The sequence below is a fragment of the Propithecus coquereli genome, unplaced genomic scaffold, assembly GCF_000956105.1.
Source record: "Propithecus coquereli isolate 6110/MARCELLA unplaced genomic scaffold, Pcoq_1.0 Scaffold22, whole genome shotgun sequence".
NCBI classification, from domain to species: Eukaryota; Metazoa; Chordata; class Mammalia; order Primates; family Indriidae; genus Propithecus; species Propithecus coquereli.
In genome coordinates, this window is record NW_012147189.1 from 3,560,331 (window position 1) to 3,574,683 (window position 14,353).

General features: G+C 35.4%; 1 protein-coding gene across 4 annotated transcripts in view; it reads right to left on the reverse strand.

The window, feature by feature from the left end:
• Nucleotides 1-14,353, reverse strand: part of MEF2C (myocyte enhancer factor 2C) — a 175,349-nt gene that overhangs the window by 141,805 nt on the left and 19,191 nt on the right. For 2 of the 4 annotated variants that reach the window (XM_012644767.1, XM_012644766.1), the window contains exon 1: nucleotides 11,618-12,120. The exons of the other annotated variants lie outside the window; for them this stretch is intronic. The gene's annotated coding sequence lies outside the window, so the exon portion shown is untranslated. Of the gene's footprint in view, nucleotides 1-11,617; nucleotides 12,121-14,353 lie in introns of those variants that run through there. 4 annotated transcript variants of the gene reach the window in all.

Here is a 14,353-nt window from a genome sequence, read left to right on the forward strand (position 1 = left end):
CTTTTAGAGGCATCCTTGATTGCAGTGTTGGGAGCTGTCCATGCTGTTTTACCATGGGGAAGTCCACTCTGCAAGTATTCCTTGCGCTGAGCACTCTTTATCCTGGCATTAAAACAGTGTTAGAAAAGAAATCTGAAATGCAAGGTGCACGCTAGAGGGGCATTATTCAAAAGCATGAGAACGATTTCAGGTGGCTGCCAACTTTCCAGGATGTATAACCTGGGCAGGCATCATTGATGTTACCTGTCGTTCATAACAGGAATTTTTTTGAGAAACTAGGTGAACAGAAAAGCTGACCAAAAAAGTGGTAAACAGTCTCTGACACCAGAAATATTCCCACTTTCATCCACATTTTACCTAAATTTGTTTATTTATATTATCAAAAGGCAATGTAATCCTCAGGTAAAATTCTGTATTTTATATGCTTTGCAGTTTTATTCTCACATGAATAATACCCAAATTAAGTTCATTTGTTCATCACCTCAATGTTGATAAACTATGGTTATAATGAACAATCAAATCTGAAAAAAAATAGGATGATAGAAAGCACCATTTATACGGCTTATTTTTTAACTATTCAAATAAAAAATGCATTTTATCTTTATGAGTAAATACAATTCATTCATTTATTCAACAAATATCTATAGAATCTCTATAATATGCAAGAGCGCTTATGAAGGAATACAAAGATGAGTAAAATAGCACCCATGCTTCATAAATTAATTTCATCTCCACATATAATCAAAATTGTACAGTAAGAAAAATAAACAAGGAAGACAAATTTATACTTTAAAAAAGTGGGTAATACTAATGCTAAGAAAAAAAACTTCAGAATTCTCGGAGAGGCTGTTTTCACCATTAAAATCACCTAATATTTCTGTACATCAAACACTTCCTCCAAACTGAACTTTTATTAAAACTAACCAATAATCTATCTTCAATTTAGAACTTTCAATAAATGACTTTGAAACCACTGGATGATATTATTTTGTTTCTTGAGTTCCATTTCTGGTTTTAAAAATGATATTTATTTCTAATAACACCTGATCTGCAAAAGGTTTTGATTTTCTTGGAGAAAGAAGCATACCGTACTTAGCAATCATTAGAATTGACCTAACACAGCATCGGAATTAGAGATGTACCTTGAAAGTGACTTATTTTAATGCTCTGAAAGTATAATTGAAAAAAAAAAAGTTTAAAATAATTACCACATCAAGCATTTATAAGTGATCATTAACAGGAAGATAAAATGATTAAAATATAGTACAGTGTTAGGATAATAATTTAATAATTACTGATCACTTACTGTGTGTCTGTATTATGTTTTTATACATATTATCCCAGTTAATCCTTAAACAAACCTAAGAGGTGGGTACTATTATTATCCCCATTTTACAGTTGCTGGAACTGAGGCTTTTTGGTAGTTAACCCTTCTAATGCCACTTACCAGTAAATGGGAGGCTGGCTTTTGAACCCAGTTTTGGTTGTAGCTCTTAATCATTACTCTGTATTGCTTATGGATGTGTTTGTATAATAGCACATATATGTACAATCAAAACGATATTACGTGAGGCAATGGGGTCTCCAAACTCTTTATGCTTACCGAAATGATTTTCCCTTTCTCTTGCATTCCTCCTCATCCTTTTAAGGTTTGTTTCTCTTACTCTCTCTGCTCTCCCCACCTATAACTCCCCGCACTGTATAAACACACGTGCGCACACACACACACAGACACCTTGGAGTTCTGGTCCAACACTTCATAGAGCATCACGAAAGCCTTAATTTGGTTCACCTTGTCCAATAAGTGTATCACCTCCTGAGAGTTCATGATGCTGTGCATGTGTCCCCTGGACATAGCATCCACTGACTCTCAAGCTGTCAGTGGTTCCTTACAAAGACACTATCCCATGGCCTTTGCTGTTTCAAGATCAGTATCTGGATCTCTTCCATGATATGTTATTGGCTCTGATGAACCACATCAATCTCTCAAGAGCAAGCACATAAGTCAGCACCTGAAACAATTCTCTCACATGTGGAGTCAAAACAAGTTAAAAGCGCACTTGCTTTCACAATACCAAATACTTTGAACCAAGAAGGAAGCTCAAACAGGAGAGAATCCAAAATGAAAAGCAAAGAAAAAAAGGGTGAAGTCAAGAATTCTTCGATTTTTGAGGCTGTAAAATGAGAGAAGTAGGGAAAAAGAATCACAGCGCTCACTCTAACTCAAGCAAGATCTAACAGTCCCAGAAGGGACGATGCGGATTCATTTCAACTGAAGCGCCATAGGGAAACAAGCAATGGGCACTGAGTATGTTTCTCAGCCTTTTGCAAATCTATCGATGTCATTACGGAAATTTCTTTTTGGTTTATGTATGGGGGGGGCGGAATTCAAACGTGAAAGAAAAGAAAAAAGTAGTCAAAATTGTTTTAACCTTTAACCTACGCAGCCTCTAAGTGGGCTTCCAATAAATACTAGAAATGAACAAAGAGATACACTAAAAAAAGATAGCCAGGTTTTTTAGCCTTCATTTAATAAGAAAAATAATCCAGACAGAATGAAGTCTGGATTCAGATTGTTACAGAAGAAGGGCGAAAAGATCTACTTTTTAAATCACATAAACCTTTACTAAAAGACCACCCAACAACTTAATAGGGGTCTTCAAATATGGGTAAACATCAGCTACCTTAAAGAAGTAACTGTAATTTATTGGTTAACACAGTTTAAAATTTCTAGAATTCTTGGTCAGACAATTAACTACTAGGCAAACCTCTAAGAGACGCATGTTCAGGTATAGTTTTATAATGCAAGATAGTTTATTTTCTACTTAAAAATTTCTATCCAGTACACATATTCAACTTTACAATGTGTCTTAACAATATTTATCAAGCAGTGAGGATTCAAATTATCCTACTGTTTCAGACAATTCCAACAAAATGAAAAATTTCATACCATAGTCTAAATAAAAGCAGTTTCAAAGGTTTAATCTGAAATTTTAAATAAAATGTTCATTTTTGTAACAAATAAATTTCAAAAATTATTGACTCCTCTCTATATTCATATATGCAAAAAAAAGTTAATATTTTTTTCTCCCTTGCTAATGACCCTTGAATATGTGCCAGGTGTAGGAATATGCCATTGTGATCACATTCTTATAGGTGCCTTACACATTTTTAAGGTCTATGTTGTGTTACTTTCTTAACGCTTTATTAAGAAACATTTGCATCCACAGAAAAATAGTTGCTTGATATTTAAACATAATTCAAATTATCTTTCTTATCTATTTGAAAGACAAATAAAATGACATTGAACTTTTGATCTGATTTGGTATATTATATATAGGCAATTAATAATTGGTATAGTGAGTTAACGACTAAACTAACATTTATACATTATTCATATACTGTTAAATCAATAGTTTAGTTTAAAAATAAAATTAGAACAAATATTTATTATGTAGTAACACTTTCTACTGAAGGCTCCCATTTAATACATTTCTAAAGAAGAAGGCTAGTTTTAGAAAGGTGTGCTGGCAATACTCTGACTGCACCTCACACAAATGAGGATTCTGCTACTGAATAAAAAGAGCCATGGCAACTAAAAATTATTTTTTAATAGGATTTAAAAAAATCACATTGGTAACAGTTGAAAATATAACCGGTAATTGATGGCTCCTTTTAAACAATTTTTTTCTTTATTTTTCAAGGAGAAGTACAAGTTTTCAGACTACAGTTTCAAATGCAAGGAATGTTAATGTGTATGTTCAGAAGTCAATGTATTTTGCATGATATTAAACACATTGCTTACACTGCCTTTCAAATGAAGAGCATAAACCGAATCTGAAAACTAAAGCTCACATGTTCTTTCTTTGTACTCCATATTTTGACCTAATAATCATTAAAAGTGTGAGTGTTTATCAATAAAAATTACTGTAGCACCACATATTGTGGTGAAACATTGCTATTTCCCCGAGATAAGTACAAAAAAAAAAAAAATCTCAATGCTAATTTGCATCACAAAATGATCTAACATATCTGGATTATAATGCTTCATTGAAAAGAAACCATTATATTTTTCTTTGCAAAACAAAAAAAAATACAGATATCTGATGGGGCCTTGTGGGTACTAGAGGTGGGGGGTGGGGAAGAGGTCTCGTTTTCTATCTCATACCTATTGTTTTATGCATTCTAAACTGCTATATGGGAATAAAAAGGAAACATACTGAATGCACTTTGCAGTTAATGTCTTAGTGATTTAAGAGGCAGAATTATCAAGTTAAAGAAGGGAAACGTTATGTTTTTCCTTTCCCAAAGCTATTGCCCAGGAAGAAGGCCCTCTGCTCCTTAGCCTACGCATGGGGGAAAAGGACATTACTTAGGGCTGAAATCACTCGGAGACAGAAGAGGGGAAGTTTATGATGTGGCACTGTGCACTGTATCTGGTCTGCAGCCAGGAAGTTTTCATTTTGTAGCTCTGCTGCCAGTACCTGCCCTGCATATTCAGGAATAAAAATACACCAGAGCTCTACCTCAGAAACTGTGGATGTTACAAAGAATTAAAAAGAGTTTATTTTTCTTTCTTTATCCTGAGTGTAATTACTGTTTTTAAAAAAGAAAGAGCTGAAACTATAGTAACTGGAGGTTTTTTTTTTCTTCCTTTTTAAACTCCTCAAACTACCTTCCCACAAAGCCATTTAAGTTAAATGGTACATTTACAGACTCACCTACATGAAGGATATAACTTAAAACATCTGCTTAGACACACACGTTTTGTTCAGATATAAAAAATGCGGCAAAAAATTTAAAAATATAGGGCCATTACATTTTTAAAATGTGTGTTCTTCTGTGTGTGTGTGTTCATTCATTAAAGAGATCTTTGACTGCAATTAGGTAGTCGGTCCTATAAAGGCTTCCTTGTGTGACCGTGATTTCTAAAAATAAAATGCTCCAGTGAATATTTCTGCTAAATAATCACATCTTCAAAATTACTTTAAAGAAATCCCAATCCCTCATGTTACATTAAGCAATAATATCAGCTTTCCATAATAAGCCTTGGTTGTATACCTTAGACAGGGTCAACAATTAATTAGAAGATTAAAAAATAAGTCATGTTTACTCTATTAAGTAGCAGACAAATTTCCTTGTTTGTCCCAACTTATTTATATTAGTGAATCTATTTTCTAACTTTGCAAATATATAAGCACATCTAAGCTGAAGTTGCCTATCTTCGGGGTTTGGAGAAGGACGCATTCTCTTGCTATTATTCGAACTTGCTGAAGGAATCGCAGACATATGAAAACAAAAAAGATGAGTAGTTTTGGGCTGTTTTTAAAAAACACTCCACTTTCTATTAAAGGACCATATCCATTTCTCTTAAAATGTAATGTGCTGAGGATCTGTAGTATCTGAGAACAATTTATATGAATTCTTCACGTGCATCTTATCTATGACAACAAGATACAAGAGGAAAACCAGACCACACTCATGATACTATTTGGAAAAAGCAGGTTCACAAAAGGGACCAATTCAAAGATCAATTTCTCCAGTCTCTAAAACAAGTTTAAGATACTTTATTTAAATCATTGCTTGAAGACTTGCACTGTCATTCTACATGAATCCCAACTACTTGCAGAAGAACAACATTGCTCCATTCATTTCAAATTTACAGCATTAAGAATTAATAAAGTCTCTATAATGTCTGCATTATTTAAGAGTAATGATTCCTGAAGAAATCTGCCTATAATAGGTTTACTGTTTTTATTGCTTATGATGTCACCAATTTCCTTTTTAATGCCCTCAAAATATTCTCTTCATGTGTACTTTGAGCTTTGTTACACTGGCTATCTTTTAAAAACAAATAACAAGATTTAACTTAGACAACAGGATGATAATGTACAGAAAATGCATCATGGTGCTGACAAATGTTTCTCATATTATCACCTGAAACTAAACCATGGATTTATAATAGGTATCATATAATTTCCATACTTAATAGGAATATGACTTTTCTTTTTGCAGTAAACATTAAAATAATACCAACAAAATGTGAGATAATAGTATATTAGATAGTCTTTCTCTATAACCTTATTTTTTGTAATGGCGTTCTTTGTCATAGAATATTCTGTATTTTTTTTGCACAGACAAAAACCCTAAGAATATCAATGCTGTATATGTATTCTTAAAGGAGAATAGATGTTTCTTACACTCTTTATTTCTTTATACCTCAATATTGTCTTTAAAATAAGATAGTTAACAACTAAATTCTTGTTTTGAGCAAGACCAAATTTATTCTAGTGCACTTTATAGTTATTTTATGCATGAATGTTAAAATATACTAAAATTATAAAACTTTCACAGACCTTTTTCAACATTCAGTGTGAGATAGGCTATCAATAATAGCTGCTTTAAAAAAAACCTGACAGTTTCTTTTGCTCACTAACTACAGTAGATCATTGCAGATAATTTTCTTTCTCATGCTGCTATTCACTTACATGCTGCATATTTGGTTCAACTTTCCAAGGGAAGAAATGTGGCTCTTGTGGGAAAGGTCCACCCCTTTCTACATGTTTGTTCCTTGAACGAAAGGAACACACCCCCTGACATTCTTTGAAATGTGTCCAACATGCAAAGAATTATAATAGCACTGTATTATTGACTAAATTAGAAAATCTTAAATGATAGTCAAATATTGTTAATATGCTGTGTATTTTGAGTCAGGAGAACTAAATGACACAAACATAGGTAACAGAAATGAATTAAGTTCAATCTAGCATCTACGCTTGGATGCTTAGAACATTTGTAATTGTTAGTGGAAGAAATCTTGTGAATGTTTTTATGTAAGTGTGTGTTGTATGACACAGGAAGAAGCCCACAAATGTTACAAGTTTTTGAGTGCATCCTTTGAATTTAAGACCCATTGGGGGACTATCTCCTCTCTTTCCTAAGTATATTAAAGAAAAAATATTCAGAAACTAAAGTATTCATCTTTCTAAGTAGAATCGGAGAGCTGTTTGAAATCACAGATGTGCAAAAATATCACAGGTCTACGCTCATCGTGTCTAATGGCAGAAAACTCACGCCAAAGTTGGTACCCACTAACTTCTACCTCATTAAGGCATGCTGCTCCTCATGAGAAATTATGTTCTAACAAGCCTTCCTTCCACTATGTAGAATAATATACTTTCAAAGCAAGCTTTTCTTTCGTTGTTATTTTCTAATAAAGCGATATACTCCGTATCTGTGAGAATTTGTACATTTATCTTCACTTTTATTTTTCTAAACTCTTTTTCTTCATTCCACGGTTACATAGAAATTTGCAAGTGTAAAGACACAGTAGGCGACCAATTTATATCTCTTTTAAGATATTTTAGTGTTTAAATTAAATGGTTACCCTTTGCAATTTATCAGTCATTTCAGGTTGAACTCACCAATATAATTTCCAGGCCTACAAAATGGAAGCTTTGCTATTTGCCTATGTTTTTCACTTGAAATAACAGTGAATATATAAACTGGAACTGAAGGTAATAAACTTATTAAAACTTAGTAAGACATTGTTATGGTCAAAGAAAACCTGCAAGTGCGTGCCACAAATCCACTCGGATGAAACATCTCATTCACTAAAATTTCCTATCTTATTATAATAACGCACAGAAAATTAAACACATAAATATTAATTTTATGTATCACAGAAGATGTAGGCAATGAAAATGCAATGTTTACATTTATGGGTGACTCATTAGTGTTTTATTGTGTGAAACACTAGGAGGCATCAGTTGGGTAAAAAAGGACTTCAATTTTAGAAGAAGCAAGAAATTACTGTAGAGTTGGATATGTAAGAAGTTGGGGTTTTCAAAATGTTATTATGTAAACCAAAACTTTATTCCCTGAAATCAACTCTCAAAACATCATATTTTGTTATGAAGAATGATCTTTATATAACATTCATGAAATATATATGTATATATATAATTTGACCAGTATACATTTATCAAGATATATTTCTAAGATATATAGATTCACATCTATGTAATTACACATATTTATGAAGAATATATTTGGTAACAGAATATTATAATTGATATTGATTATTATGCATTTTCTGCTCAATTACTCAATACCATGTGTATGTATTTTATTTCAGGCAAATTCTGTTTTGTGCTCTTTACAATGCCTCTAAAAACGTCTAATGCATTTAAGCCTTATAAGTTATTACTGTTTCGTGTATGCAGACAACTTGATATCTGTTCATCAAGAAATGATAGAACTTAAAATGTAAGCAATGAAGACATACGTAAAAGGGACATGTTTTCTCTTACTTCACTACCGAAAACCTGTCATTTGAAAGCTGAGTTTTCTACTGTTTGAATGGCTCTTCATAATGATGAAGCAACAGGGTCGAGGTATACTTATCTAGCAATCGTTTGAAATTGGAGTGTCTTGCCCCTCCTCAACAATCAGCTTTCATCTTTGACCTATCAAAATAACATGTGAACTGTGTAATCTGCCTTTTGTAAGGTACATAGACTCTGTTGTCACTCCTGGTTTTGTGAATCACCTCTGTAATCTGATTTGATTTCCTAAAGATGACAGATCTCGGTGAACAGTCAAGCTTTACAGAGTGCAGGGCAGTCCACGCACTGACGAGATTAAGGTACAGTGCTAAGGACCGGGTCTTAATCGCCTATCCTCCCACATGCAGCATACTGACTGAACATCAGTGATTAAATCCTTTCATCGTGTCCAGACAATCACCACATATGTGTAAAATGAGTATGTGCATTTTTATAAGTTTTTTTCTTAGAGGATGTGCTTTTTTTTTTAAAAAAAAGTTGAACTTTATTAATAATCTCTACTCTATGACCATTAATTGCATATTAAATTCTTCCATGTTGCTTTGAATCATGTCCCGGAAACCAGGGTTCTCTGTTTAATAACTATTTCTTTGTTGTTATGTAGCATAAGTATTGCTGCACAGCTATTTCCCCATTTTTGTCACTTTCTGAGATTTGATAGACTCAAATTATACCGCACTTGCAGTTGAGAAATAAAACCACAAAATACATTACAATAAACAGAAGTTTTAAAAGATAACGTTAACATATGCTACAGAGTTATTTAGAACCATTCTTTATAAAAGAAATTGAAATACAATAAATCATTTATCAGAAAGATATAGTTGTAGTGTCATGTAATTTATTGATTTGGTAGAGGGAGGGCCAAGGAAGAAATTAATAGAGATCTGCAAAATATAAAACATGATACCTTTTTAGGATTCAATTTTGAATCATTAAATAGCCCTTTTCCCTATTGGAATGAACCATTTCCCCAAATTTTGCAAAATGAACATGTTTACCAAAAAGAAAAGAGGCAAGGTGCAGTAAGTTGATATTTCAGTTTCATGAAGTTATTTAGTGTTAATGTGTTTCTATCTTAAAAAGTTAATATTTGTGATTGCATTCTTTCAAAATATGAATAGCTCAGAAAAGGTGGAAAATTGATTTTTTATTATAAAGTGCTCATTTGTTATTTATACCAAAAAACAAATTAATATTTAATAAAATTTACACCTTAATATCATCTTTCAATATACTCCACATGCACAGCAATCAGGATGTAAATAGCATAATTAATGAGTGAAGTAAAATACCGTCTTTAGTAAGAAGTCTAAAAAAATGCAAAACATTCCAAAGCTGTGTGAATTACATTAACAAAAAATAGCAGATTTTTATAAACTTTAGTAAAACTTGAAGTAAAAATAACTGCCAACTATTGTCTCCTTAACTTGACTGGGGAACCAAATTTTAAACAAATGTCATGTTAAAAGTGTGTTTTGATGAAAACTTTTAGAATTAACAGTCTAGTACATAGCTAAGTGTACTTTTCTACAAATACGATGAGATACTTGATTTAAAAGATTATTTTTCCTCTTGAGATAAGATGTCAGATAGGGATATTTCATCTTACCAATAAATTTCTGAATCTACTTGCTTTAGAACTACTTCTTTTAACTTAATGTATAATTTCATGCATATACTGGAAGACAATAATATGTCCTATTAATTGCGTTATCTTTAGCTGAAAATGATAGAGAAACAAAAATACTGCTTGTGCCATACTGGTATATACTGAATGCTTTAAAAAGTACCAGCTAAAACTGACATTATTTTAAAAATTAAATAAGAATTTTAGCTTCAAATTGGAGACTGTTGATCTCTTTAAAGCTAAAATTGGTATGCAATGTGAGGTTAAATGGGGTTCACAGGTGGTCACATTTCCATGTCCTACCAAGTCTCCAGAGATAGGAATTATTATACTCCACATAAACATCTTTACTCTGAAACCACAATTCCATTGCAAGGTGTCAGTGAAAAGTAGGCTGGTCACTTTTTTTGGGGGGGGGGACTGGTATAATGAGGTGGCTGGAGTTTCCTTTACAGCACTTAGAAAATATATGCAGTCACCAAGCATTTCATAAGACAGTTACTATTAGAGTTAGTATGAGATTCACAATAGTAAAATGCACTTTGTGTCAAAGCAATTCTCCACTGAGGACCGGTTAAAGAACTGGCAGGGAGCCCAATTCTACTTATCATACTGTCAGCATTTACATATAAAGTATTTTATACAAAAGACATGCATTCCTAAAATGTGATGAAAAAAGCCTTTTTTCCCGAAGAATGGTAACTACTGGACCTAGAATAGTCAAAAATGACTCAGATATAAAATTTCATTTAAAAATCAGTAGCCTTGTGTAGCCTTGTTTAGGGGAGGAGATAACATCAGCATTACATTTAAATACTTGTGTAATATTTAATAAAACAATAAACAATGTGCCTTCTCTATATATCCTTCTTTTGTGCCAAACTTTATCATTGAGTTTGGTAACTTTCATCCAAAGTCTAAACAGAAGGCAATTTAAGTGACTTAAGCTTGTTTGTTTTTAAACAGCTATGTATTTGACTTGACCTAAACAGCAATGCATATGCTGAAATCTGAACATGAATTGTTAAGGGTATGGACTACCACGGCCAGGTATTGCTTTTTGTCCGCACCAATTAAGGAGCTCTCTATCAAGCCAGCACTTGGGTGAGGGAAGGAAATGCACAAAGGTATACGGTGACAGACAGCCATGCTTTAGCTCAAACTAATCCCAAGAATTAGTGGCTAAGAAGCATAACCCAGGGCAAATCAGAGTCTTTGGGGGACTCATGGGAGCATCTTTCCACAGTGAACTAACTGCTAAATCTTAAGGAATCTACTTCAAGGTCACAGAACATTCTGTGAAATATTAAAATCCACCAGGCTCCACACGCTCCACTATATCAAACATGCTAATGACGTGAAACTAACTTCATGAAACTTTAAACACACTGGTGTGACAGGAACGAGTCAGAAGTGATTTCAATAGCTGATGGCAAACGGATACGACTATCTAAAAAGTTACTTTTAGCAACAAACAAGGAAATCATGGAATCTAACAAAAAGAATGCACAAGGAGCCTCAACTTCAGCCTTCAGAAAAGGCACAGGGATAGACCCAGTGCGGTGGAATATACTGATGCAGATTTCAGAGACAATACCAGGCTATTTCTATTTCCTCGAGAAATGTCAGAGGTACTTACATGAAGGAAGACCCGATCAGATTAGTCCTTGGGATATTTTCCTTTCTTAAGAGAGAGAGAGAGAGAGAAAAAAAAAAAAATAATAATCTTTACTTCGTCCAGCCTTGAAGTGCTTCTCCACCTGATTCAAACATGCAGTCACGGCGACCCACACAGAACCTTCAAAGTCAATCCAATAGCAGCCCGAAGATGTCTGGGTGTACGCGTGTGCTCAAGTGTCTGTGACTGCGAGCAGAGCGAGCAGAGAGCTGGAGACGATGTGTGCGTGTGTGCGCGCGCGCGGGGAGCGCGCGGGGGGGGGGGCCGCGCGCGGGGTCGCGCATTCGCGCGCGCCAAGGCCGCTCGGAAGAGGAGGAGGAGGAAGGAGGAGGAAGAGAAGGAGGAGGAGGAGGAGGAGAAAGTGGCTCTCAGCGGCCGGTCGGATTAAAAGTAACCAGACTCGTCCAGAAAACTGCGTCCAGGAAGGAAGTGACAGAAGACGAATAGGAAAAGGAGAGCAGCTCACAGCCTTTGAAACATCGCGTAAAAAAGACCGGTGGGGGCGGGGGATGGAAGGATAGTGGGAGGGGAGGCGGGGGTGGCAGGGAAAACGGAGCACACGGGGTTGGGGTTCTAAGCAGCACGTCCGATGAAGTGCCTTTTCCTCCTTCTTTTCCTCTATTTTGTCCTTGCCTTTGCCTCGCGCTGCCTTTTCCTCTCCGTCTCTCTCTCCCCCACAATCCCAAACCGTTGACTCTCTCCTCTCGAGCTGGAGAAATCATCAGTTTCACTCTTGCAAAAGGGGGGCGGGACTAGACCTCGGAGCATTTTAATAAAACAAACATACAGCAGCTCCCTCCTCACCCCTCCAGTCTCAACTAGATTGATAAATTACTCCACTACACTACTTTAATTATGTATATGGTATGCAGAATAAATCACTGAACATCAGTACCTCAATCAAGCACTTTTAAATGATAATTGCATCTTGGTGAATCAATCTTTCCATTCCTGACATTTTGCTAATTTTAGTTTTACGGTGGGGTAATGGCACATGCCATACGCAAACCTAATGACAATTCTTTATTGCACGAAATGAAGACAACACGGCGAGCGGCGGCTCCCTGCTTCCCTCCCGGCGCTGCTGCCGAGGACGCTCGGAGAGAACCCAGCCTCCCGCGACCGCGCGCTCGCTCCCCGGGGACGCTGCGAACCAGCCAGCAGCAAAGTCCTTCTAAAGTCGGGATCTTGCTCTGACCAATAGGAGCTCGACCCTAATAGTTGCTCTTGTGACTTTTCCCCCTTTTGGACACGCGTTAGCCACTTCATTCTTCCACCGGTCCGTGCACTCCTCCGTTACTCACGCGTAAAAGCCACGGGCCAGGATGTCTGCAGCGTCCGATTCCAGCGTGCGTTTCCTGCATGCCCAGAATTCGCGGTTTTCGCCCTGAGAGGTTGGAGGGCTACAGAGCGAGCCGAAAGGTTTCTCTAATGTTAGTAATGTACAAAATAATAAAAGCATTACCAGTATTTGAAATCTCGACTTTATCGCGGGGCCGTGAACTTTCTAATCAGTTTGGAAATATTTACCGAGGCAGCAGCTTCCTTGGAGATTTCTCCCTCCCTCCCCCCACTCTATCTCTTCCACACCTTACTGGACTTTATCCAGGTCATTAACATGTAAACCAAACCAACTTCCCAAATGCATTAGGCTACCCTAGTCGATAGCTGATGACTTCACTTATCCTGAAGAGTTTCAGCTGCACAGGAAGCAGAAATAGAGACTGATAAGGAAGAACACTTATGCTAAGGTTTAAGCATAATAAATACTTTTCCTTACCAAAAAAATAGGTTTTAATATTCAATACTTTGGAAAGGCTACTAGGGATCGGGCACCTCCTGCCCTAGCCAACTACACCACGCCCAATAAAGCCAAAGATAAAATATATCAACTAGTATACAAATCATAAAAAGCAAGATTGCATGCCAGTAGAATTACAGATTATATAAAATGTTTCAACCAATTTATTTTTTTAATATTGTGAAAGGAAGAAGGGAACATTCATAGGGGAAATAAAAACATAGAATGTACAAGAGTAGACAATGGGAATATACTGAAATATCTAGCTAATTAAAGATATTTCCTCACTTAAAAAAAAAATTCCCTTCAGCACTCTGTGTTTAACCCAACGACTAGTTGCATTTCCTGTTAAATTCTGCAGTATGCCTCCAGATGAGACTATTTTAATATATGAGGACAGTGTGGTTCAAGAAACCTGCTTCAATGTAAAGGCTATTTGATGTGAGTAGCTTGTCTCAGAAGAGGGGACTCAACATTTAGGCACTGGTCCCAAGGCTTCACTTGAAAGGGGAAGGTTGATTGCATAGGCAAGTACACCTAGATCTGAACAATCTTCAAGGTTCTGGTTCATTACAATTGTGACTATCAACACAGCTAAGATGTAGCCTCCCTTTTATTATAGGAAAGCATGGCAAACTGTCACAAAGCAAAAACCATCTGATATAGTGTAATTTCTTGCAGATTAGTATCTACAATATATTTTGTTTGCCTGTTTGTTTTTCATACGATAAATTTGCTATTACCATGAATTCATTTTAATATATGGCAGAAAGCATCCCTATCAGGTTTTCATTTAAAGTACAACTTCTTAAAAAATCCAAAAATGTAAAGGGGCAAAGACATTTTGAATACTAACATTCACGCTCCACTATATCAAACATGCTAATGACGTGAAA